The following is a 17,954-nucleotide window of genomic DNA, read 5'->3' on the forward strand; positions in this document are numbered from 1 at the left end:
TGAGTAACTAATACTAAACAAGTATAGAAATTATAATTAGAAAAGTAATAGAATATTATCTTGGATAATATAAAAAAACAGAACTGTATTAAGAATTGGAGGGGCGCCTGGGTGGCGCAGTCGGTTAAGCGTCCGACTTCAGCCAGGTCACGATCTCGCGGTCCGTGGGTTCGAGCCCCGCCTCGGGCTCTGGGCTGATGGCTCAGAGCCTGGAGCCTGTTTCCGATTCTGTGTCTCCCTCTCTCTCTGCCCCTCCCCCGTTCATGCTCTGTCTCTCTCTCTGTCCCAAAAATAAATAAACGTTGAAAAAAAAAAAAAAGAATTGGAAGTTGGAGGAAGGGGAGATGGAGAAAACATGAGTCATTATCTTTCAAAACAGAGTCAGTAAATCCTGTTTAAAAGGAATATAAATTCTTTTAAAAACCTGAATATTTTTAATATCTTAACTTTAAAGGGATCTTTGAGGAAATAGCTTGTGTTTAGGAAATAAATAATCAAAGGTTATTTCTACAAAACTACTTTTCTTCTTTTCTTTAAAGCAAAATTAAATTTTTTCTCTTAACTAACAAATAGGATGTGTAACATAAAAGCCTTTATACAGAAAAGAATTTCTTGGTATCTCTCCATCTATTTTATATACCTATACAAAGATACCCGGATGATGTGTACATAATGTGAACAATGGAAATTTATGGGTATTTATTGCATATTTTGAGAGAGAGAGAGAATGTGTGAGTGGAGGAGGGGCAGAGAGAGAGGAAGACAGAGGATCCCAAGCAGGCTCCATGCTGTCAGCTCAGAGCTGGACATGGAGCTTAAACTCCGTAACCGTGAGAAATTTATGGGTATTTATTGCAATGTGGGAGTGACTTATACTTTGATATTTGTCCTTTTGTGTTGTTTGAACCTCTTTTTATGAATATGTACCCATTTTAAAAAGAGATTGGTGATTACTTTGTGCATAGTAGAACACATGTAATTAAAAAGTGGAAGTATATACGGTTAACCTTTGAACAACCTGGTTTTGAACTGCATGGGTCCACTTATACTTGGATTTTTTTCATTCTGCTATAGAATTAAAAATGTATTTTCTCTTGCTTATGATTTTTTTTCCTTATGATCTTCTTAATAACATTTTCTTTTCTCTAGCTTATTTAATTGTAAGAATACAGGGGCACCTGGGTGGCGCAGTCGGTTAAGCGTCCGACTTCAGCCAGGTCACGATCTCGCAGTCCGTGAGTTCGAGCCCCGCGTTGGGCTCTGGGCTGATGGCTCAGAGCCTGGAGCCTGTTTCCGATTCTGTGTCTCCCTCTCTCTCTGCCCCTCCCCCGTTCATGCTCTGTCTCTCTCTCTGTCCCAAAAATAAATAAAAAACGTTGAAAAAAATTAAAAAAAAATTGTAAGAATACAATATATAACATACAAAATATGGGTTGGTTGATAGTTTATATTATCGGTAAAGCTTCCAGCCAGTAATAGGTTATTAGTAATTAAGCTTTTGGGGAGTCTAAAGTTATACATGGATTTTCAACTGCACAAGGAGTAAGGCCCCCACCCCATGCACTGTTCAAGCATCAACTGTTTGAATCTAGATTAGTTAACAATGATAATTATGTTTTTCTTTATACTTCCCTATACATTTTTTCATTTCTAATTTTTAAGCTTTTGGTTATAAATTAAGAACAATACTAAAATTGTACCCCAAGTCATAATTTTAGGGACTTGTATGTTACAGGAAAACTGAAGCAAAAAGTATGCCTAAGAGTAGCCTAGTTTGTAAATAAAACATTCATGCAAGCACAGTGGTTGAGAAAATTAATTTGTGGAAACAAAATTTTTGTGTTAATATCAAGTAAATAAACTGAACTCTGAAGGGTCCAGCTCATTTTTCAAATGTATACGAACATCTCAGAGATTGCACACATTCAGCCTGTCTCCTAGACTACATTAGAGAAGCAGAGCTAAGCAGACCAGGGTTATTAGCTTAGTTCATTTTCCTGATGGTACTGTATCCTATTCATAGTCACAGGACTGCAGTATTAATAAATATAGCACTGATGACCAAGATAAGAATAACACATTTTCTTTAGAATATTATTTTTCTTTCTATTTTCAGGCCTTTCTGCTTTCTTACCTCTCTCTCCCTTCAACTGCCTCTCCCTACTCACACACACAACTGACAGAAAAATGGGATTCTGTTGACCTTACCTGTATATGCATGTGAGAATACCTCATTAAAAAAGAAAAAAATAAAACCTCCCTCCCAAATTTTCAAGTGAATTTCCCATCCCTAGAGATGCTGTGAATCTTGGAGCTTTGCTGCCTCATCCCCTCTCTCTTTGACAAGTATAGCTTTGTTAGTGTTGCCCTCACTGTTATTCTCTGTTCCCACTCCTCTCACTTGCACTATCTGCAAAAGAATGAAAGATTAGGCTGGTGCTTGGACAGGTCATGTGATCCCAACATACAACTGAGTAGGAGGCGTTTTCTACCCTACATGGTGACACATGTGCTTGGTGTAGTATGAACTATACTCACGTGGTTTAGTTTCAAACCACTTTTTTTTTTAAGTTTATTTAATTATTTTGAGAGAATGCAAGTTGGGGAGGAGCAGAGAGAGAAGGAAAGAGAGAATCTCAACCAGACTCCATGCTTGGTATGGAACCCTATATGGACCTTGATCTTACAACTGTGAGATCGGGACCTGAACCAATATCAAGAGTCTGATGCTTAACTGATTGAGCCACCTAGGCGCCCCCAAACTACTTCTTTATTTTCGCTTTCTGTGGAATCTTCTCCAAATTTTTCTTTAGTTTTTGAAAAACCATTTATTCACTCAACAAATAAGTATTTACTGTGTGTCATCTACTATGCCAAAAGTGCAGAATATAGCTCAGAGCTCTGTCTGCAACCCCATGCTTAATATAATTTATCATCAGTGGTAAACGATCAGTTTCAGGATATTCAAATTTATACATTTATTACCTCACTAGCTATTTTGCCCACAATATTACATTATAAGATTAATTGCTTTATATTAAATATAATTCATGCAAATATATTCTGTGCAATATATGCAATATATTTGCACACTATGCACATCTTTGTGACATTTCCTTTTCTAGTCCTTCTCCATCTTACCCCTTTTGTGTAGTTTATTTCCTTTTCAGTGACTTAAATATAGTTACTCTTCAAGAACTTTGATCTTCGCTGACTACATGCCTACTTGATTGAAGTCACTATGGATTTTGACCTTGTCTCTCTCAGTGCTAGATCTATTCCCTTCCTTTCCTCCATTTAGTCCTGCCATGAAAACACTCTATGGAGACCAGCAGGAGAGATGGAAGAGAGAGATACACTTAAATGATTTACTAAGTTCCTGTTCCCGTAGTTAAAACTGTTGAGATACCACATGCGGACAATTGACACATATCGTTAGAATGTAGTTCATTCTTAGAGCTGTGCTATTGCATTCCTTAAACTGACTGTGTGTGTAGTCATCCTGATAGGTTTGTTCAATAAAACATGTCTTTCCTATTAAGTTTAAATGATCACTACAGTGAAAGACCTACAGCTGGAATGGAAGAAAAGCTGCAGAGAATTACTGAAACAAAGGATGGGATTTGGCAGACTGGAGCTGGAGCAAAAGAAGTGTGAAACAACAGGTGCCATGGGTTATCAGCATTTTTAATTAACATCTGTTTTTAGCCTGAAGCACTTTGCTGAGAATTCTCCACCAGTGCCTGTATTCAGAGATAAACACGGACTATTGAGAAGCAGCTAAGTAGTAAAGAGGTTAGTGAAACATAAAGGTTTTCCTTGAGAGGGAGGTTACTCATTGGAGATAGACGTCTAAGGGAAACCCCTATCAAAACGGTATGTTTTTATATCATTTATTTTGATACTTAATGTGTTTAGGAAGTCACAGTGAAGTATGAAAAGCCACAGTCCGTAATAATAAAAGTGTTCACTTCTGCTCATACCTGGGCTTGGAATTCGGAAGCAGTTCTAGGGGGTTTTTGCTTTATCTGCATTGTTTGAATTTTGAAAACGAGACAATATTTATGTATTACATTCATAATTGTAATAAAAGAATAAAAACAAAAATAAACAATCTGTGGCATAAGATACTGTGGCAATTTCAGAACTTTTCATGTTGGGAAAAAATGGAAAGAATTTAGAAAATAAAAACAAAGTCAGTAAGGGATTGGGCAAGGGAGTAAAAGTAGTTTTCTTTTTTCTTTTTAAGTAGTTTTCTTGATTAGCTTTTGTTAGATGTAAAAATGTTCACTAATGTCCTCTAACAGTTGAAACTCTAACCATAAAGTAAAACCAGTACATAAGTAACAGCAAGACACCGACTTGTATTGTTTGGCTTTTAGTCTAATGCAAAGCTCAGGTTTGGTTTGGTTTGCATTGTTTGTGGAAAGAAAAATTTCTTAGAAATATTTTAATGGCTACTACTTTTTGACATATATCCTATATAAAGATGCTAATTCAACTCTCCTACAAAATGTTATTCCGTTAAGTATAATTTTAAAAATCATGAATTTACCTATCAAGGGGCATTTCCGTTATTTCCAGGTTGGGGCTATTACAAATAAAACTTCCATGAACATTCATGTACAGATTTTTGTGTAGATGTGAATTTCCACTCCCCTGTGATAAATGCCCAGGAGTATGCTTGCAAAGTCATATGCAAGGTTGGGTGTGTTTAGTTCTATAGGAAGCTGCCATACTGTTTTCAGAGTGGCCATATCATTTTGCATTCCTGTCAACAATATATGAAATATCTAGGTTCTCATCCTTGCCAATACTGTCACTGTTTTTCGTTTTAACTGTTATAATGGATGTGCAGTGATAATTCATTGTTGTTTTCATTTGCATTTTCCTGATGGTTAATGATGTGGAGGATCTTTTCGTGTATTAATTTTCCATCTGTATATGCTCTGGTGAAGTATCTCTTCATGTCCTTTGTCTATTTTCTATTGGGACTTTTTGAAAATATATATTTTTTAATGTTAATCGATGATATTTGGAAATGCAAGTTTGTATTTTGTAAGTATGAGGGAAATCTTGTAAGACTGAGGACATCGTGGCTGTTTAAATGTAGATGCAGGAGCCAGAATGACATGGTTGGATTATGCTAAGGTTCAAACGTTGGGGGTATGATATTAAGATATGAATATAAAAAGTGAGAAAGAAGGAGAGGAATGAGGGGAAAGGAAAAGAAAATGGAAAGGGGAAGGAAGGGAGAGGAAATATAGAGAGAATATAGTGGAAGGAAGGAAGAGAGAGGGATAGAAAGAGATAATAGGAAGCATGAAGAAAGGGGATAAGTAAGAGAGGAAGGAGGAAAATGAAATGTATTAAAGCTAAGTACATCCTAGCAACAAGGGCTTTTTTAGGGGGCTACAATGTATTGGCAAGACTAAAGAGAAGTAGAGACTGAGGCAGACCATACAGAAGTTTGGGGGATGAATGTAATGAGTTCTCACCTGCAAGTGGAGAATTTGCCTTCCTTTATTTACACCTAAGCTAATTGTGATAGAGTTAAAAGAGAACTGGAATCAAGGGATGTGATTTTTTTTAATGCCAGTTTAACCAAAGACTAAAGAGATTTTTGATAAGCTTTTTATCTGTAAAATGGAAATCAAATCACCTGCCTCTGCTAACTCTTGGGAGTGTTGTACCCAATAAAACAATTACTAGCAAACACTTTTACATCTGCAAATTTTTCCACAAATAAAAACTATAATTGCTTATTTTAAAAAACTTTGGGGAAATAGGAGCAGGACTGAAATGTTAAATGAATGCAAATATAACCATGATTTTGAAAAAAAGAAGTACTTTACTAATTCTCCAAATCTTTTTAAACTAAGTAAAGATATTTAGCATTTTTCATGTTTTCAAAATGTATTTTATTACTTTACCAAGTTGCAGGCTAAAGAGCAGGTGGGGTAGAAAAACTCTAAAAAAGTGTACATATTGGCCATGTGCATTTGTGTAAGTACAGAGAGCATCATAGGTGGTTATAACTTGCCTTACTGTGCCCCCCAAATGCCTGGGAATTGCCAGGAGACTTCCAAAGACTTAGGTAAATCTGTACAAAAAGCAAGAGTCCAATTTAGGGCCGAAACGGAACAAGAAGGCAGGTGGAATTATACTCATTGCACCACAATCCCTGCTCTTTGTCATGCCCTATACACTATGCTCTGCAGAGAGAGAGGATTAGATCTCACAGCACCTAAACTGTAGCACTGAGCTACTCACACCGTAAGCCTTAACGTGCACCAACGAGGGACTGACAGGGAGATGGCTCAGGGACAGCTGTTAGAGAAATAGTGTGTGTGTAAGAGAAGCACACAGTGTAATGGGGAGGGAATCCTCTATTCCACAAGTTTTCCCATTTTGGCCTTTTGGGAAAGAGTGACCTGTCCTCTGAGTGATCTGGGAAAGCCTACAATTCAATGGCCCTGCTATTGTTATGAAGAGGGGAGTGCCACTGTGAGAGAGCAACCACAGGGCACATGGGTGGTCTAGGTGGTCACAGTTTTTATGAGCCTCCGTCTTGCCAAATGTACTTTTTTCCTTCAAAGGATGAAAATAAGACTGTTTATTCCTAAGCAAAATGACTTCAAATGTGTCATTTAATGTAGGTTTATGTACCTTTTATATAGAAGATAAAAGGAAAGAAACCAACTTAGAGTTTTCTTTCCAGAGGCTTCTAACTACCATTCAGTATTGATTCATTAAAAGTACTAGTAATAATTTCATTTGTTGCATAGCTTATTTTGTACTATAACAGTAAATTAGAAATAGTTTATCTTTGAAAATTATAGAGAGGCAGGACTAGAAAACACTCGTAGCTTATTTGACACGAAACAAGATAGAGGGAAATTTTAGGTGTCTTTCAGGAGGACTAACAAAATTATTATAGGAAAGTTTTAGTACTTAATACTTAAAAGTGGTAAATACAATTAAACTGAGATAGAAGTTATTTTACCTTTAAATTTGTACCCTACACAAAAACTATCAGTTATGATTTTAGTAAAGCATGAGAGACTTCTGACAAGTTCATGGTTCTAGAATAAATCAGGAACTTTGAGCTAGATTGTTACTTCTGTCCATACTTCACAGATAAAATTTAACATGCACAACCAACCAATGCATGCAAATTTTTAATAGATTTATTAATCACAGATTTTTACTCCTATACTCAACATACAGGCATACAGCTAATTATGCAGCCGGAGACTGGAGGCAAATTCATTTGAACTTTCCACGAAGTGACTCAGAAACATCTCTCAATACTTTTTAAATAAAGTTTATTTATTTATTTTGAGAGAGAGAGAGAGCACACGAGTGGGGGGGGCAGCATGGGGCAGAGAGAGAGGGAGAGAGAGAGAGAGAGAGAGAAGAGAAGAGAGAATCCCAAGCAGGCTCCACACTGTCAGCATTGAGCCCAGTGCAGAGCTCAAACTACCAAACTGTGAGATCATGACCTGAGCTAAAATCAAGAGTCAGACACTTAAACAACAGAGCTACCCAGGAGCTCCTCAGTACATCTCCCTCTCGGCATATTTTACAGGGCCACTATTTAACTGGTATTTCATAAACTCAGCTATTATGTAAAGTCTTGATGTTCTTAGTACCAAAATTTGTTGACATTTTTGTTCTCAAATCCTGACTGAACAGTTCTCTCTAGAGGAGTATCTTTAGTTAAGCAGTACTGTTATTCTCCTTTATCAGGCCCTATCTTTCACATATATTATTTTTAAAATATATTTGCTGTCATTGATATGGTTTGTGTTTTATTTTAAATTGATTTGTTATCATAGGAACATTCTTCAATATAGTATTTTTTTTTTACATTTCATAATGTCAGTAGTCATACTGCAACACACTACTATCATCAGTATCCATATGAAAGCAATGAATGACTTCCGCCATTATGTTTATGGTGATAGAATCAATCCGTTTCCAGCTTATTCATCAAAGCTGACAGAAGAATGTCTCAGATATAATATCTTTAACAAATATGATAACACAAACAATTTGACTATTTGCTACACACCGTCTCAATAATCTCAACAGCAGTTATGAACAGCCCTCTGCAAAGTTTGGAGGAGGGTACACTAGGTAGGAATGCTCCCTTAAGTCTTAATTGCTAAGCTCTAGCACTTAGAGACTGAGGTTTTAGATAGTTGTGGAGGTCACACTCGATTGCTTTTGAAAAGCCCAAGCACTAGAGTCAAACAGAACTAAGTGTGAATCCCAGCTTAATAATTTACACAGTAATGCACAAACTCTTATTTCCATTTTACAAATGAGTTTACTAACCTTAAACATCTTTGTCAGAATTATAAATAATAAATATGAAATGACTAGCATGTATTAAATAAGTACTTAATAGATGTGATAGCTACTATCATTGTTTATGTTTATTTCTCCTACTAGAGTGTGAGTTGCTTAAGGTCAAGAATTAATGTCATTAGGTTTTCTAACCCTTTGAGTTAACACAGGAACTTGGGCATTGGAGGTATTTCGTAAGCACCCTATAAAAACAAATGTATTTATAGGGGACAATATAGCTGATGATAACTTTTGAATGATACTAGTTTAAAAGCTTGTAGGGTTCAAAATGATGGAATTTTGGGTCCCTAATATGCTGTAAACCAAAAAAGGGAGCTGGCTCATCTCTTTATAGAGCCAAAGGTGGAAGTCATTTGGTCATTCCTCTTTAATGAATGCAACATGGCATTTCTTAACTGAGAGACCTTATCTAAAGAAGAAGGACCTATAAGCCTATAGCACATAGTTCATTCTTTCCTAGTGTATTAGAGCAGCACTATATTAGAGGGTGGAAGTTTTGGAGCCAGATTACTATACAAGTAGCTGTAGGACCTTGAGCAAGTTTAAAGTTGCCAGATTTATTTAGCAAATAAAAATAAAGAACACCCAGTTAAATGTGAATTTCAGGTAATAAAGAATTATCTAGTGTAAGTATGTCCCAGATATCATATGGGATATACTTAACACTAAAGAATTATTCATTATCTAAAATTCAAATTTAACTGGGTTTTCTGTCCTTTTTTTTTTAATTTTTTTTTAACGTTTTTATTTATTCTTGAGACAGAGAGAGACAGAGCATGAAGGGGGGAGGGGCAGAGAGAGAAGGAGACACAGAATCGGAAGCAGGTTCCAGGCCCTGAGCCATCAGCCCAGAGCCCGATGCGGGGCTCAAACTCACGGACCGTGAGATCCTGACCTGAGCCGAAGTCGGACGCTTAACCGACTGCGCCACCCAGGCGCCCTTCCTTTTTTTTTTTTTTTTTAAGGTAGGTTTCAAGCCCAACGTGGGGTTTGAACTGATGACCCTGATATTACGAGTCTGCATACTCTAGGGGCGCCTCAGTGGCTCAGTCAGCCAAGCTTCCAGCTCTTGATTTCGGCTCAGGTCACAATCTCAACAATTGTGAGTTTGAGCCCCACATCGGGCTCTGCACTGGCAGTGTGGAGGCTGCTTGGGATTCTCTCTCTCCCTCTCTTGGCACCTCTCTTTCTCATCTCATGCGCTCTCTCGCTCTCTCTCTCTCTCTCTCTTTCTCTCTCTCTCTCTCTCTCTATATATATATATAACTTAAAAAAAAAAAGAGTGTGCATACTCTACTGACTGAGCCAGCCAGGTGCCCCAGATGTTCTGTTTTTTATACGACAACTTTTACTTAACCTCTTTGTGCTTGAGTTTTCTCCTTGTTAAATAAAAGATAAGAATAGTACCAAATTGATAGAGTTGTTGTGAAGATTACATGAGTTAATACATAGAAAGTACTTAAAATAGTAACTAGTACAGAGAAGATCTCAATAAATAAATAAGATCTATTGTTGTTACCATGGGTGTTGTTGATGGGGTTATAATATTTACTGAAGATACTATTTCTGAGACCTTCTGCTGTCAGCTGTGATGATAACTGGTAATAGACTGACCTGTCACCAGAGACAGCTATTAAACTGGACATTAAAATTTGTTTTTAGAGGTTAAGTGATTGACAGTGCAGGACTCTGGTCCCTGAGAGTGAAGAATAAATAAGGTCAATCTTATGATCTCCTGGTTTTCCGACAGGGCTACTTTCTACATCAGAGAGCAAGGAGGGGGAACCCAAGCAGAATATGGCAGGCAGTTTGTTGAATTGGTCAGAGTTCAGGGAATATGAGACAATTGGAATTTGTGGGTTTGTGTACTAGAGAGGCAGGTGCTGTGTAGAGAAAGAGCTCCAGAAATCTGCGTAAGAGTCAACTTAGGTGAACCCTAAGCTGTACATGCATAGAGTGAGACTCCACAAAGCTGGACAAAGGACAATGACAGGACAGGTCCGTGTCTCCCAGGAATGGACATGCCTAAGAATCCCTGCTTCATCATTCATTGGCTAGGTATAGCTTCTGGGGAATGTAGCCTCAGTGTAGATGCAGTGATAAATTTCAGACCACAGTATCTGAAGCTGTTGGTCTATTTTGTACCCTGAAGTCAGAGATCTCAGATGTGCCTTCTCATGAATACCACTGTACAGATCTATTTTTCCACGTAGGTTCAGAGAACAGCTATTCCATGGAAACTGGAGACAAAAAGGGAAGTTAGTAAGATTACCTGTATCCATTGTCACTGAGTTTCATCTCATGGCTGCAAATAGTATTCATCCTCTCTCTCATCCACCATCCACTTTATTGCTTTTTGCACTACTTGGTATTGCCAGGCATTTCCACTTCATTGAGTTTTGGCCATTTTTTTTTTCCAGGCTTTTAAGAGCCATTCCAGCGGCAGTTTATCCCACCCCATGGAGTCCTTGATAGGATGTTAAATTCTGTATCCTGAAGGAGTGTTCCCCACAGTAATGAATTTTTATTTATCCTGTCTTCCATTCCAACTCCCCTTTTCTTACTGGCACATGCTAGCTAAATCTTGTAATTATTTAAGTGTATGGTCTCATAGTTTATCAGATCTAGCATGTTCCTAGCTGTATTGTGCTGAGATTTAACCCCAGTTATCAGCCTGGCAGCCAGGCAGCAGCACAGGCACTTCCTAAGGGGAGGGAATATTTGTTGGTTTGAGAGGAGGGGTCTCTACAGAATCTTCTAGCACAATTGGAAGTGCTGGAAGATGTACCCATCCCAGATATCAGGATCCCAGGTGTTCTTAACAGGGCATTGACTAGTAAAGTAAACTTGCCTTGGTAGTACATCCAAATGTCTCTAGAACTCTTTGACTCTAACGATTAGGTCTCCCCCATGTCAACTGTATCTGCTTTTCAAATGCAGAGGATAAGGACTTCTGTAAATTACCAAAGTGGCTATTAACTGAAAAGAGCACTCAGGGAAAAAAAAAAAAAAAAAGAAGGAAAGAAAAGAGCATTCAGTCTCTCATTATGCTTCCTCATGATGTAAGTACAACTTAGTAGTAATCAGTCTGTTCCACTGTCTGCTTAATAAGTATTGCCCATCCACAGCCTCCACCACCCACCAAAGCATACTTCTGAGCAATTCTAAGGAAAGTTCTAAGGCTATCAGAAGTCATCAAGCCAGTGTTGCCCATTTGAAGAATCCTGTGTCACCCAGGAACAGGACTGCCTTACTATCTCAACTGCCCTCAGCCACTGCCCAGGAGCAGCTTGTGGAAAGTGTAGCCTTAACAGGAAAACACAATGATAGATTTCAAAATGCAGCAGCTGGGGCTGTCAGTCAGTTGTACTCCCTGCAGTAGGAGATCTGAGAGAGAGATTCTCATGAGTGCCACATTGAGGTTTATAAATAGAAGTGGGAGAGATGACATGAAAACAGAGATTAGGGAGCTCCAAGAATCAGTCCTTCCACTGAAGCAATCATTAAGCAATAAAACTGACAGAATTAACTTTAATTTTATAATCTAATTTTTAAAACTCAAAACAATAGTGCCTAATAAAGACAAAGAATGCTAAATATAGGTAAGAAAGAATTACTGCACTTTTGTTTACCTATCTGCCATCCCCCATACCCCTCTATGACAGTGGCCTTGAGGACAGTGGTTGGCATTCCTAGTATTACCTAGCTGGTGCAGAGGGCCATGATGGACCTTGTTCTCAAAAACTGTGGTTATGCATTTTGCATTTTGACCAGTGTGTGGTTTCCAGAGGGACCAGTGCAGAAGCTTGGTTTCATTTGCCTCTGTCAGGCTATGACAGCATCTCTGGCAAAAGCATTTGCATATGTCAAAAGCATTTAAAGACATATAATATGCATAGCTGACTCAGGCAAGAGAGGGAGACTGGGAAGAGCAGCAGATTGACCAGCAGACCTGGGAAAGAGAAGGCTAAGGAGAAGATATTTTAGAATAAGTTCCTTGAAGGGCTACTACATATACTAGTGCATCACAGGTGCAACACAAATGCCCAAAGCTGGATGCATGCTCAGAAAGACCTGAGAGAACCCCAGTTATAAACCTCAGGAAGACCTTCAGCCCTGCATAAGAAAGAAGGTAAGGCTAAGACAGAATTATATGTAGGTAATTTGGCTAAGCAATAAAGGAGTATCCTAACTCTGAGCCAATCTACAAAGACTGGGAGAGTTGTTTGGTGCTTCACAATTTGAAAAAAAATCTATCAGGTCATCTGTCAGGATTTTAAAAAATATCTGGCTGCTGAGATAATGAAACAGAGATGTCAGTGATCACACATGAGAAGGAATATAGGTCTTGCAAAAATAGTTTGGGAATGTCAGTAAACAAATGGAGTAGTGCCCTCAACAGTACAGTAAAACCTAGAGAGGGGAAGAATCTGATTTCCAGAGTTATCACATCATGATACTCAAAATGTCTAATTTCAAAAAAAAAAAAAGTTTTCAAAGGCATACAAAGAAGCAGGGAACTATGGCCCATTCACAAGGAAAAAAAGTTGGCAGCATCCCAGGGGAAACCTAGGCACTGGGATGACTAGACAAAGACTTTATTTATATTAACTATCTGAAATAAGCTCAAAAAGCTAAAGGAAACCATGGACAATGAACAAAAAGAAACAAGAAGGATAATGCCTTACCAGATAGAGAATATAATAAAGAGATCAAAATTGTAAAAAGGAATCCAATAGAATATCTTGGGCTATAGAGTATAATAGTTGAAATGAGAAATTCACTAGATTGATTCAACAGATTTGAGCAGGCAGAAGAAAGAATCATTGAATGTTAAAATAGGACAATTTAAATTATCAAGCTAGAGGAGCAGACATAAAAACAGAATGAAGAAAATAAAAACAACTTGAGAGACCTGTAGGATGCCATTAAGCATATGCATTATGGGAGTCTTAGAAGAAAATTTTGACTAATGGCATGAATCTACATATCCAAGAAACAAGATGAAATTCAAGTAGAATCAACTCAACAAGATCCACATTAAACACATTACAGTCAAAATTCAAAAACCAAGAAGAGAATCTTGAAGGTGGAAAGCAGAAAGCAACTTATAAACAGGATCTGTAGTAAGATTAACAGCTTATTTCTCATTAGAAACCATGGAGGTCAAAAAGTGGTGGGATGACATTTAAAATGTACACAGGAAAAAACTATAAACCAAAAATCCTACACTTGATCTTAGAAGAAAAACTTTTTTTTTAATACCATTGAGTATAATGTTAGCTGTGGGTTTTTCATTTATGTTTCTCTAACATCAGGAACCAGACAAGGATGTCCACTTTCACCACTTTTATTCAACATTGTACTGGAAGTCCTAGCTGTAGCAATCAGATAAGAAAATGAAATAAAATGTATAAAATGAAATACAATGGGTAAGGAAGAAGTAAAACTTTGACTATTTGCAGATGACATGACACTATATATAGAAAACCCTAAAGACCACCAAATAACCACTAGAACTGATAAATGAATTCAGTAAAGTCACAGGGCACAAAATTAACAGACAGAAATCTGTTGCATTTCTATACACTAATAATGAAGTAGCAGAAAGGGAAATTAAGAAATCAATCCCATTTACATTTGCGCCATAAAGAATGAATACCTAGGAATAAACTTAACCAAGGAGATGAAAGCCATGTACTCTGAAAACTATAAAACACAGATGAAAGAAACTGAAGATGGCCCAAACAAAAGGGAAGATATTTTATGCACATGGAGTAGAAGAACCAATATTGTTAAAATGTCCATAGTACCAAAACCAGTGTACACATTCAGTGCAGTCTGTATCAAAATTCCAGTGGCATTGTTCACAGAAGTAGAGCAGATAATCCTTAAATTTGTATGGAACCACAAAAGAACCTGAATAGCCAAAACAATTTTGAGAAAGAAGAACAAAGCTGGAGGTATCACAATCCAGATTTCAAGATATACTACAAAGCTTTAGTAACAAAAGAATATGATATTGGCACAAAAATGGGCATATAGATCCATGGAAAAGAATAGACATCCCAGAAATAAACTCATGCTTATATGATCAGTTAATCTACAACAGAGGAGACAAGAATATACAATGGGGAAAAGACTGTTCCTTCAACAAATGGTGCTGGGAAAACTGGACCACTTTCTTAACACCATGCACAAAAATAAACTCAAAGTGGATTAAAGACCTAAATGTTAGATCTGAAACCATAAAACATTTTTGTACATATGTCTCCTCAGGCAAAGGAAACAAAAGCAAAATTAAACTATTGGGACTACACCAAAATAAAAAAGGTTTTGCACAGTGAAGGAAAACATCAACAGAACAAAAGGACCACCTAATGAATGAGAGACAATATTCGCAAATGGTATATCTGATAAGGGGTTAATGTCCAAAATTTGTGAGGAACTTACACAACTCAACAACAAAAATCCCCCAAATAATCTGAATAAAATGGGCAGAAGAATTGAATAGGTGCTTTTCCAAAGAGGGCATACAGATGGCTAACAGACATATGAAAAGATACTCAACACCACTAATTATCAGAATTGCAAATCAAGACTATAGTGAGGTATTATTGCCTTAAACCTGTCAGAATGGTTAGAATTAAAAAGACAAGGAGTAATAAATGCTGGTGAGGATGTGGAAGAAAAAGAACCCTGTGTGCTGTGTGGTGCAGCACGATGGATAACAGTATGGAGGTTCCTCAAGAATTTTAAAATAGAATTACAATATGATTCAGTATTGCCACCACTGGGTATTTATCCAAAGAAAATGAAAACATTAATTCAAAAAGATGTATGCACCCCTATGTTTATTGCAATATTATCTACAATGATGAAGATATGGAAGCAAACCAAGTGTCCATCAATAGATGAATGGATAAAGGAGATGTGATGTATATGTTATATATATCATAGAATATTACTCAGCCATAAAAAAAAAAGAATGTGATCGTGCCATTTGTGACAAGGTAGATAGAGAGTATAATGCCAAGTGAAATAAGTCAGTGAAATATGATTTCACTCATGTGGAATTTAAGAAACAAGACAAATTAACAAAGAAAAAAGAGACAAAAAGTACAGAGAAAACACTGGTGGTTGCCAGACGGTTGTGGAGATGGGTGAAATAGATTAAGGGGATTAAGAGTATACTTTTCATGATGAGCATTGAGTAATGTATGAAATTGTGGAATCATCATATTGTAAACTTGAAACTAATATAACACTGTATGTTAATAATACTTCAGTGTGTGTGTGTATATATATGTATATATTGAAAAGATATTATATTATATTATATTATATTATATTATATTATATTATAATTCTACCACTGGCAAAGTTTTATAAACTGAAAGCATAAAAATATTGCTAAAAGAAATTAAAGAAGACTTAAATAAGTGTGGACATCCCATATATGTGGATTAAAAGACTTCCTCTTGTTAAGATGGCAGCACTTACCCAAAGTAGTCCAAAGATTCAAAATTCCAGTGCCTTTTTTTTTTTTTTCAGAAATAGAAAAAGCCAGTTCACAAATTTATATGAAATTGCAAAGGGGCCCAAACAGCCCAAACAATCTTAAAAAAGAACAACAGTAGGGAACACACACTTCCTGATTTCAAAACTTACTACAACTGTTTTTTATTAGATTGATAAAGTAATTCAGTGTAGTCTAGATGGTCTTTTCCAAATATGATACGACATAAACTGCTGATCCATATAGGGGGGAAAATGAGTCTTGTCCTCTACCTTTTGCCAACACAAACATACTTGAAGTGGATCACAGCCCTGAATATAAAAGGTGAAATTATACAACCATCAACATGGCAGAATAAGTTTTTTACCATTTACTCCTCAGCACACCAATTTAGACAATCACCCATGAATAAGAGTGCCTTTGTGGAAGTTTGGGAGTCCAGCAGAGATGTTCCAACACACCTCTGGAGCAAAAAGGGGGGGAAAATCTGAGATTGGATCCATTGAATAGTGTAGGAGGAGCAGTTTCACTTTACTTGTGTCATCCCTTTCCCAGGGTGGCACAGCTCAGTGCCAAGAGAGACCTCGGCCCATGATTTCTCCCATGGCTAAAAGTGAGTTGAGTAAGTGCCTGGCTTCCCAAGCTGTGCAGGATGCTGCCAGAGACTTACTTCTTTCTCATCCCATCCAGAATACTCAAGTGTGCTGCATATCTAGGGGTTGGAGAACAGCTGGAAAAACAGTAGTCACTGCTCTTAGAGGGCATCAAAGGGATACAGATGCTACTAACTGACTGACAGACCAGACTGACTGACAGACTATTATCAAGAAGCCTACCCACGAACTGATGAGGACACCTTGCCTATGGATCCGCACAACTGGCAACAGGTACCCCAAATGCTCCATGTGTGCCCCCACAGTCCATGGCCAGCATCCTATGCATGAGTCCAGGGTGGCAAGAGGAGACTTTGGAAATGGCTACTAATCACACACAGATAGCCTGACTGTAGGACTAAGAGAAAGCACACAAACTTGGGCATAAGGAGTGCCCTAGGAAAGCAAATAGCAGGTTCTCAGCATCTGGCCTAGGGTTGCAGAATAGAGAGAAGGCATACATCTTAAGAATTCTCCCCAAGAGAGAATAAGAAGTGTGGAGCAGGTTTATCCATAGAAAAAGTCTGAGAACGGCTCAGAATCCCTACAGGGCTAATATTCCTGAAACTAGTTGGTAAGACTGAATTAGGTGACTACTCTTTAAATGAGAGAACAGCAACATAAGACTTGAAGAAGCATGAAATATCAAGGAAACATGATGCCACCAGAGAAACACGATATTTTTTAAATAAACATCCCCAAAGAAATTAAGATCTGTGGTATACCCAATAATTAAACATTTTAAGGAAACTCAACGAGCTACAAGAAAACAAAGACAATAAGATAAGGAAAACAATGAACAAAATGAGAACTTTTACAGAGACAAAAATCATTAAAAAAAAACATTCTGGAGGTGAAGAATACAATGGATAAAATGAAACATGAAGTAGAGAGCATCAACAGCAGATGGAATTGAGCCAGTGAAAGAATCTTTGAGGTAGAAGACAAGTCTTTTGAAATTACCCAAAGGAGAGCAAAGAAAAAAGAATGAAAAATAGTAAAGGAAGCATGTATGAACTATAGCATACCATAAGAAAAAATAATCTGTGAAATTATTTTCCACCATACTAGCATGTTGTGCATTTGGTGATTTTTGATCACGAGCTCATACTTGCTTTATTTTAATTTATGATAAGCCTGGGGATTTCTATAAAAAAATGCTTTAATCTAGGAGTGCCTGGCTGTCTCAGTTGTTGGAGCATGTGACTGTTAGTCTTAGGGTTGTGTCTTTGAGCCCCACATTGGGTGTAGAGTCTACTTAAAGAAAAAGCTTTAAGCAAGACATGAATTTTTTTTTTTATTCTTTATGCCAAAGTTAGGGACACTAATATCCTGGGAACATTTTAGCCCTTGGCTTAATCAGAAGTCTTGGGCTTAGCACCGTTACCTTGACACTTGTTCAGAGC

At 37.3% G+C, this 17,954-nt stretch overlaps 1 protein-coding gene across 3 annotated transcripts in view; it reads left to right on the forward strand.

Annotated features, from left to right (window-relative positions):
• Positions 1–17,954, forward strand: part of WDPCP (WD repeat containing planar cell polarity effector) — a 389,996-nt gene that overhangs the window by 181,854 nt on the left and 190,188 nt on the right. The gene's annotated exons all lie outside the window — the stretch shown is intronic.

The sequence above is a fragment of the Herpailurus yagouaroundi genome, unplaced genomic scaffold (genome assembly GCF_014898765.1).
Source record: "Herpailurus yagouaroundi ecotype Mexico unplaced genomic scaffold, PumYag 221, whole genome shotgun sequence".
Lineage (NCBI taxonomy): Eukaryota > Metazoa > Chordata > Mammalia > Carnivora > Felidae > Herpailurus > Herpailurus yagouaroundi.